The 8,242-nt window shown below is 44.1% G+C and overlaps 1 long non-coding RNA gene across 1 annotated transcript; it reads right to left on the reverse strand.

Moving 5' to 3' along the window:
- Positions 1-265: 265 nt before the first annotated feature.
- LOC108641348 lies at positions 266-7,259 on the reverse strand. The gene is made up of 3 exons (XR_001921918.2): positions 7,065-7,259; positions 2,808-2,935; positions 266-433 (listed from the first exon to the last, which is right to left on the reverse strand). It is a non-coding gene; the product is annotated as an uncharacterized LOC108641348 (long non-coding RNA).
- Between the last annotated feature and the right edge of the window lie 983 nt (positions 7,260-8,242).

Consider the following 8,242-nt stretch of genomic DNA (forward strand, 5'->3'; position numbering starts at 1 on the left):
AGAAGAAGCAACTAGGCACGTTGTCTCAGGTCACCTCTAGAGGCAGGAGACATAACTCTCCTTTTTGGTGATTCCAAGACAGGACAGCAAAATTCACATATGCTCCCTCTCTTCTCTGGAATCCCATCTCTGAGCACAGTGCTTAATGAAGCATTTCCCACATTTCCCTTCTCCTGGGTGAAGACAGGAGTGGGTCTATCCTACTGCATCTGGAAAAAAATCTGTGCTGTAGATCACTCAGCACTGAGAACTAGTCCTCTGTAAAATACTTCAAAAACAGCACTTGATTTTTTTGCGAGTGGTTGTGGCAGAAACAGAGACAGGGAAGTGGATGCTGGGGCAAGTCAAGCAGCAGAGACATTTTAAATGGATCTTGTAGCACCCGTGTCCTTTGAGAACCACAGCATGGAAAGGTCCTTGGTTCGTGTGAATCCTGATGGAGAACAGAGAAGGGAAGCAATGTCGGTTTCTGAATAAGTGAATAAATGCCATGTGCTAAATGAGAGACACAGTCTGAGCGCTGAAGGAATTCAGCCTGAAGTCAGCTGCAGAGATACCAGCTAACATACAAGCCAGGCTGAAAATATTTGATACAGAGAACAGTGTAAGCAGTTAATGACACAAGGATTTGGAAAAGGAAATATGCTCTGAGGTACAATTGCTCTGTCAGCTCGAGAGATCTAGGCCCAGATGGGAATCCCAGATCCTTCTGCCCAGAAATACCCGATGTTGTTATTAATTAGTATGGAAATATTTTCCTTTCTTGAGAGAGGGCTGTTGAATTGCCAGTGGGATACTGGGTGTGTGCATGTGTGGGGTAGCCTATCAAAGTACTATTAATTAGGTTACTTCCCACTGCTGTTGACATGCTGTGGAAGGGGGTTGTTTGTGGGCCAAAATAAAAAGGAAACAGAAACTGAAAGACTGGAATTGAGAATGAAAAGCATGAGGCAAAAAAGGACTTGGGTCGGACAAAGCACACAGGCTGAAAGGGGTATATGTAAAACGACATTCCTAAGATTCCCAAAGCAGAAGATGAGAAGAATGAGAAACCAGGATATGGTTAGAACCAAAGGGGAAACTCCTTTGAGACAGCAGCAGCATGGGTTGGACACAGCTACAAAAGGACTGACTGATCCTGCCTTGTTACTGGTTTTGTTTTTCATACTTTCACAAATTTGGCACCAAAGCTTCCTCATGTCAGAGCAGTGATATTTTATGCCAGCTGTCACTATGAAACAGGAAAGAATTCGGATGAGAAACTTCCTCAGTTGTAGGTTACCTTCCTCGGCTGGCTGGGTCTCTTACCCCCTTCCTTTGGAATGGGATCTTTATCAGCTTTGATGAATAATCATAAAATACTAATTGGAATCTTTGCTTGGCTTTCTGTATAATACTTTAACCACTTTTATCAAGGTCTTTTTGTGGTCTCTAGCTCTGTCCTTCTGATCATATTGTGTTCAGCCCTGGGAGAGTCCAGACACAAAAAATGCAGCATAAAGAGATAGTGTAGCCCAGTATCTAAGCAGTAGGTGCTGCATTTACAGTTCCAAGAGTGCCAGAACCAAGAAAGAGACAAGAAATGTATGTGGCAGTATGGGTTAGAATAGGTGAAGGATCTATTCGCAGAGGGGAAAGAAAACAGAGCAAGTGGGTTACCTAAAAATACCAATGCAGGCTCCAGGCTCCCTTGCAGAGGGAAGAAATCAGTGCAGTTGTGATTATTCAGAGAAAGTGTTTTGGGTTTGCAAAGGAGGAGGAGTGGAGTGATAAGACAAAGACACAGCATTGATACCTCATATGGGACCAGCACAGTCCAGAGCTATTTATCCTATGATCTGACTCTAGAGAATGTAGCTGTCTGCTGAATTTTCTTCCAAGAAACCTGTCTAGTAGGAAGTTGAATTCAGAACACGCAGAGGATCTACCAACCCTCCTTGGAGTAATGTAGCATGGAAGGAAAAAAGCTATCCAGGTTGCAACCTACCATCATCATGTCAAATCCTCAAGCCCTAAGAGATCTAGAGTGAACAGAGGTGGTTTGAAACAGAGAAACTTCTAAAGAGAGGCATTAAACCCAGAAGGATAATTTGGCATTCAATTCCAGAGGTTTGTGCATGATAGTGACAAATTATCAGCATGTGAAAGATTGCTGCCAGCCCATGCGTATCTTGAGGGCCAAGGAAACTGTTGGCCCTAAATCTGCCACCAGTCACAGAATCCAGGAGCACTCACGAAACCCTTGCCTACTCTCTTCCTATGCTCCATACAAGTCAGAGCAGGGTTGAGGTGGGATATACTCAACAGCAAGGAGGGATATGGCAGCACAAGAGTGAAGCAGGAGAAAGCTGAGTACTGCACAGGTGAGGGGTCCTGATTCCATATCCAGCTCTTTTTTGCCTTGTTTGATTGTGGGTATTGTTTGTTTCTTCGTTTTTGGGGGTTTTTTTTAAAGAAAATTAAATAGGGATCATTGTGTTCCTTAGAAAAATGTCTTGTCAGTTTAACTTGAATTTATTGTTAGGCCTGCTTTTCGAATGGAATACTGAGAATGTAATTGCACTGGGTAAGTCTGTGTAACTTTTGAATCTGTTATCTAATTTCAAATGCATTTTGCACCCAATCAGAAATCTGCAAGGTATTAAGTTCACACAAGTTACATGAAATAGGTGACAGGTAGAGACCTTATTATTATACCTTAGGGAAAGACTACAGAATGAGCTCAAGCTTATTAGAGTCCAGGAAATCCACATGGGACAGGGACTGTCCAAATGCCCCAATTACAGAAGGGTTCAGTTGAGGCTCACATCTTACTGTGTGTGCATCAGAGGATCCATTGGTTGGTCAGTGTCTCTTGCAGATTCTCTAGTGAATAGTAAGGCATGAGCTTCCTTCTTTCTGGACTTTCATAATGCTCATAATTCATGTGGATTCCCTGGAATTTAACGAGAGGTGAGTAACAGTGCAGCCTCAGTATAATGCAGTTAAAAAGCCAGTCAAACACAACAGAGAAAGCTATTGGAAACAAGGCATCTTTGTTTCAGATAGAAGATTCTTAAAGGAGTTAAGTTGAAGTGCAGATGTAAAATTGCTTATGTCTGTACTGATGGTATCTTCTGCCCTCTAACTTATGTGTGCCCCCAGTTTTCATTAGACTCTTTGAATACTGTTTTCACTGTGATTTTGGATCCCAGTATAGTCAAACTGGTACAGTTCTGGCATGAATATTACTTTACTATGGCATACTTAGTTCAGCATGACTTCTTTGGAGATGTAAGCTTAACTAACATAAATGTGGTTATAGTGTTCAGTGCAATATTCTGTAAAACCATTTCTGTGAAGTGGGATAGTTACAAAAATGATGCTGACTAGGCCTCAAATTACAAAGTATTTTCAGTAAAGACCATATTTGCCTACTTACATATGGGTGGTGCTTAGTGTCAAAGGGCCTAGATTCTGAATAGTGCTTACAATAATAATAATAATAACAACAATAACCTAAAAGAACTACAAGTCTGTCTGGGGAGTCACCACAGCGTGTCTGTAATTAGTTGAATTAAAAATTATCATTTATGAGGCATATGGAAACACGAAGTCTCAGAGATGAACAGTACCTATGTAATCATCTCTGTCATCGCATAACCTTAATGACGTTTTTGTCCATGAACTTGCTTTTTGCTTGTTCTGTACCACTAAATAAAGGTAATGGCTGAATGGATTTTATTTACAGTGTTGCCATTACGTGGACCACTGAGGCTGTCCATTACTCACTTAACAATGTTTGCAAGGGTAATAGGTAACATTTTGCAACCATAATGTACCAATGCAAAAGCAGTTTCCCTGCACAGACTCACAAATTCTGAAAAAGGAGCTGGAACAAGAGTTTGCATTTATGGAGAACCTGGTGAGCAGTTCAGGGCGAGGGACTGCTTCCTCATGGCTTTTGGTGTCAAGTCTTTTTTGCTTGTTTGCACTTTGGTTAAATTTTTCCAGAGTGAGTAATAATTTCTCCAAATTAGTTCCACCATTCAGAAGAATAGTAGTTAACATAGAAGATTTCCAAATAATTCCTCAAAAACTCAGTGTTTTGTTAAATTTTGTAAGAGAACCACTGAGATTTAGGAAAGTATTTTCTAGGGAAATTTGCTAATACAGTTGAGAAATATGAAATATCCCATGGCTACAACCAGCAATCCACCTGCCTCCAAATTAGAGCCTTATTTTCTGCCTAGTGACCAGTGAGAAAGTGAAAAATAAAATAACTTTTTTTTTAAAACATGATCTGCTTTTTATGAAAACTTAAGAAGGAAACATGAAAACATTTCTACAGACTGTATATTTTCTAACATCCCATTTCTACAAATTAAAAAATGTGAATTGTGTCATCTGATAATGTGGCAAGAAAAAATTTCTTTGGGAGAATGATGCATATGTAGCACAACAGCTTTGGAGAACAGGCTTCCAAAAAGAAAGTGGTAGTCTGTCCTGCAAGTTTCCATGGGGTTTCACCAGGCAAATGTATCCCAGGATCTCATGGCAAGGCACCTGATGTATTCAAAAGAGAGAGGTTCTGTTCTCATCTATACTAAAGGTGTATTTACAGGGCACAGGAGAGCAGCGTGCAATGATAACTCAGATACAATCTCATGGTGTTCTGCATTTGAATTAATATAGCCTGGATCTCATCTGGATACAAAGTCCACATGAATGAGGCTACCTTTCTGCTAAAATCCAAACCAGCTTGTTCAGAGCATGCTTAAGTAGCTGCTTATAACTTCATTTTGCTAATGTACCCTTATTCGCTGTGTGACACAAAAATGGGACTTCTCCTGGAGTTCCTGTTACCTGGCTGTAAAGTGCTTTGATACTGCCACCCTGCCTCGCAAACACACAGCATCCAACACTTCTGGCACAGAGCTTATTTTTGCACAGAAGTGATAAAGGAGGTTTTTTCCCCAGGCTTGTAAGCACAGGACAGTTTTCTAGTACATGACGTGTCAGGGAAGAAGCTACTGTGATTGCTTTAGATCTTCCTCTCTATGCTCAGTGGGGAGTCACAGACAGGCCATGTATGAGTGAGTGTGTGTGAGGCCATGCCGTGACACATTCCTCAAGGGAGGGAACAGATGAGGAGCTGGGCCTCACCTCCCAACAGCAGCAGGGCCTTAGGCAGAAGCCATGGAAGGGACTGGTTATTCCAGGTGAGGACAGGTCCAGGTGTGGCAAAAGTACAGACTAAAGCGGCAACAAGGAACCGAGCAACCAAATGTCTGCATCTGGAACACGGGCTCGACAGAAATCTTCCTCAAGCAGCTGTTTCCAAAGGGCTTTTGGTAAATCCAATTGAGGTTAAGAATTTGACAGATATTTTTCCCCTCCTCACTGTTAAACTTTGGCAAATGAGAAATCTTTTTACAGGGGATTGGAGGGCGGTGGGGAGGAGGACAGGAGTATGGAGGACAATATAGCTTGCCATAGACTGTGCTATACCTGTTCTCCAGCTCAGGTTCCAGCAGCTTTGAATACCTGTTATGAACTGCAGGACATCTTTGTGCCCAGAAGTGACCCATAGCACTTCCAGGAGCACAGAAGGGGAGAAGGGGGGGAGCATGCCAAGACTGTTGGCAGAGAAACTGTTGGAGTTTTGGCTCTTTCTCAACCTTGCAGGCTGTTGGCTGGCAGCATGTGGCTCTGTCTGGCTGTGGGGACAGTTGTGGTGTTCTTGCCTGAGCACCTGGCACCTTATCCTGGCACTCCGTGATGCTGCCACCTCTCTCTCTATTTGGACCATGTGTGTGGCCCCCTCTTAATGTTCTCTCAGCACAAAGCATCCTCAGACCAAATCCTGAGTGACTGAATCAAGCAGTAAAGCTCTGCAGCTGCGCAGACTTCCCCTGCAGCTTGTCCATTCTCTGTGTGCTGTAGCCTTGCTCCTCCGTCTGGGATGAGGTCAGTGCTGAGGAACTGAGTTTCTGATGGCCTGGAGAGCAGAGGAAGGGATCACTAAACCATTTAGTGAAACCCTTTTTTACTGCATATATGGGTAACTACTTTGAAAGAAAAGGCTCTTGCCCTTTTTCCCTTCCCTCTCTCCACTGTCTTGAAGAGAAAATGCTCTGAGTTTTAAGGCACTCCAGGCTGCAGGATAGGAATTGTCCTGGTCAGGAGAGCTTTCACAGGTGACTGGCAATGCTGAGATGAAGAAGGACTTGAGCTGATGAAGTGAGGAGGCAAAGGAGACTGCAACAGAATTGCATTGAAGAGGGGGAAACCACTTCACTTAGATGCTAAGATGAAGCTGAGCCAAAGCTCATCAGAACTTGCTATGGTTAGCCTAAAGACAGAGAGACAATGGAGAGAGGGATACTACCTGGGTCTGTGCACATTCAACACATTACAAAGGCTTACAGCTCTCTGCCAAGGGCCTGCAATGATAGAGTGCATTCAGAAGTGGTTTTAGATGGCACAGAGCTGTGAGGCTTTAGCTGGAAATGCAGATTCCCGTTCCTGTAGGGGTGCAAGTGAACCTTGTTGTAGCTTTATGTGCTAGAGAGACTTCTGTGAGGGGAATGCTTAGCTTGCCATTCTGTGTTTGGCTTACCCACAGTGAGGGAGTGATATTATGATGGTAGAACTTCATTGCCACTGAGGGAATTGAGGCAGGCACCTACATACACATTGCTGTGTTTGTGAAAGTCATGTGTGCCCTAAAGTACCTCCCAAACACAATGGTTTAATTTCCTCATCAGTCAGGAGTTGTAGGTAGGGTTTTGGTGTAATCTGTGTGAGAGAATAGTCTCTCCCATAGTATCAGTTACTAATGCTGTTCAGGGTTATTTTAGGTGGCCTATATTCTTCCTACCTGTCCCTGTGGCATATCCAGCCTGGCACAGGAGCCCTGGCAACATCAGCCAAGATCACCTCCCAGGAGCACTTGCTTGCCTAGGTCTTGGGTGCAAAGGGAGAGCTACTGAACGAAGCAGATTTTTTCTGTCTCTTGTGAGACATTGTGGTGGGTTGATCTTAGCCAGCTGCAAGCTACAATTCCTACAAGAAATATCCACCTGCTGCACCGTGATCTCGGCAGGGGTGCAGAGGACTGTCTGTTCCGGCACCTGGAGTGCCTCCTCCCCTCCTTCTACTCTGACCAGGGTGTCTGTGGAGCCATTTCTCACTCCTCACCTGTGCCGTGTTTTCTGCCCTTTCTTAAACACATTTTCCCCAAGCACCAACTACCATCTTGGCTGAGGGGCTCAGCTGTGTCCTATGGTGTGTTGGTTGGAACCTTCTGGAACGGTCCGTGTCCAGCACAGGGCAGCCCTGGCCACTCCTCACAAAGGCCACCCTGCAGCCACCCCACAGCGAGCACCTGGCCACAGACACCTGATGTGGGTACACTGAGTGACACTTGGGTGATGGTATTTTGACAAGGGCAGGAGCTGTACCTTCTCCTTCAGACCAGTGAGAATTCCAGCCTCAGGGCAGGGTTGAGGGCTCTTTCAGACACAATGTGGCTGGGAGATGAGGCAGGACTGAGATGGATGGTGTCGCTTTGGAGAGAACCACTGCAAAACTGGTCTTTCCTCTCTTTGGAAGCTGCGGAACTTATGTTGCACATTGCATAGCTTGCATGCAGAGGGCTTCTCCTGGAAAAGCTTGTTCCTTGTCTGCAGACAGAACATCCTCTTCCTTTGAGGAACTTAATCAGTTATTTTCCTTCATTTTTATTTTAAAAATGTATCTTTTAATCGAGCAAGACACACAAAGAGTATGGAGCCTTTCCCTGGAGAGAAGAGAGAGCACTAATAGCCCCCCTGACACTCACATTTGGAAAATGGTGATGATTTTTCTGGAGAGCTGAGCTAACAGTCTGGCTCTAAGGAGTTTAGATCTGGAGCCAGACATCATGGTTAGGCCTGTCTGTGGTTATAACGTAGTTGTTTGGGTTCTGTAGAAGCTGTCTGAAGGAATCTGAATTAAAACAAGAACCCAAGGGGAAGCTCTTTCTGGCAATCCTGGTCTCTGATCTGGCACCAGAACTGACTTAAATCTCACTCTGTCCTCCTTCTCCTGCTATCAAAATTGCTACCAGCTCTATTATGACAGCTTAACATGCTTCCTTTCCTCTCCCACCACGGCCAAGGTCACTGAGAACATGAAACAGTATCTCTTGCCTGAAGCTGACCTTAGTAGGCTGCCGGGCCGCTTTGAGATTTGTCTCAGTGCACAGCTAATGCCCTGC

This window comes from Manacus vitellinus, unplaced genomic scaffold, assembly GCF_001715985.3.
Source record: "Manacus vitellinus isolate BGI_N305 unplaced genomic scaffold, ASM171598v3 scaffold_6_pilon, whole genome shotgun sequence".
Classification (NCBI taxonomy): domain Eukaryota; kingdom Metazoa; phylum Chordata; class Aves; order Passeriformes; family Pipridae; genus Manacus; species Manacus vitellinus.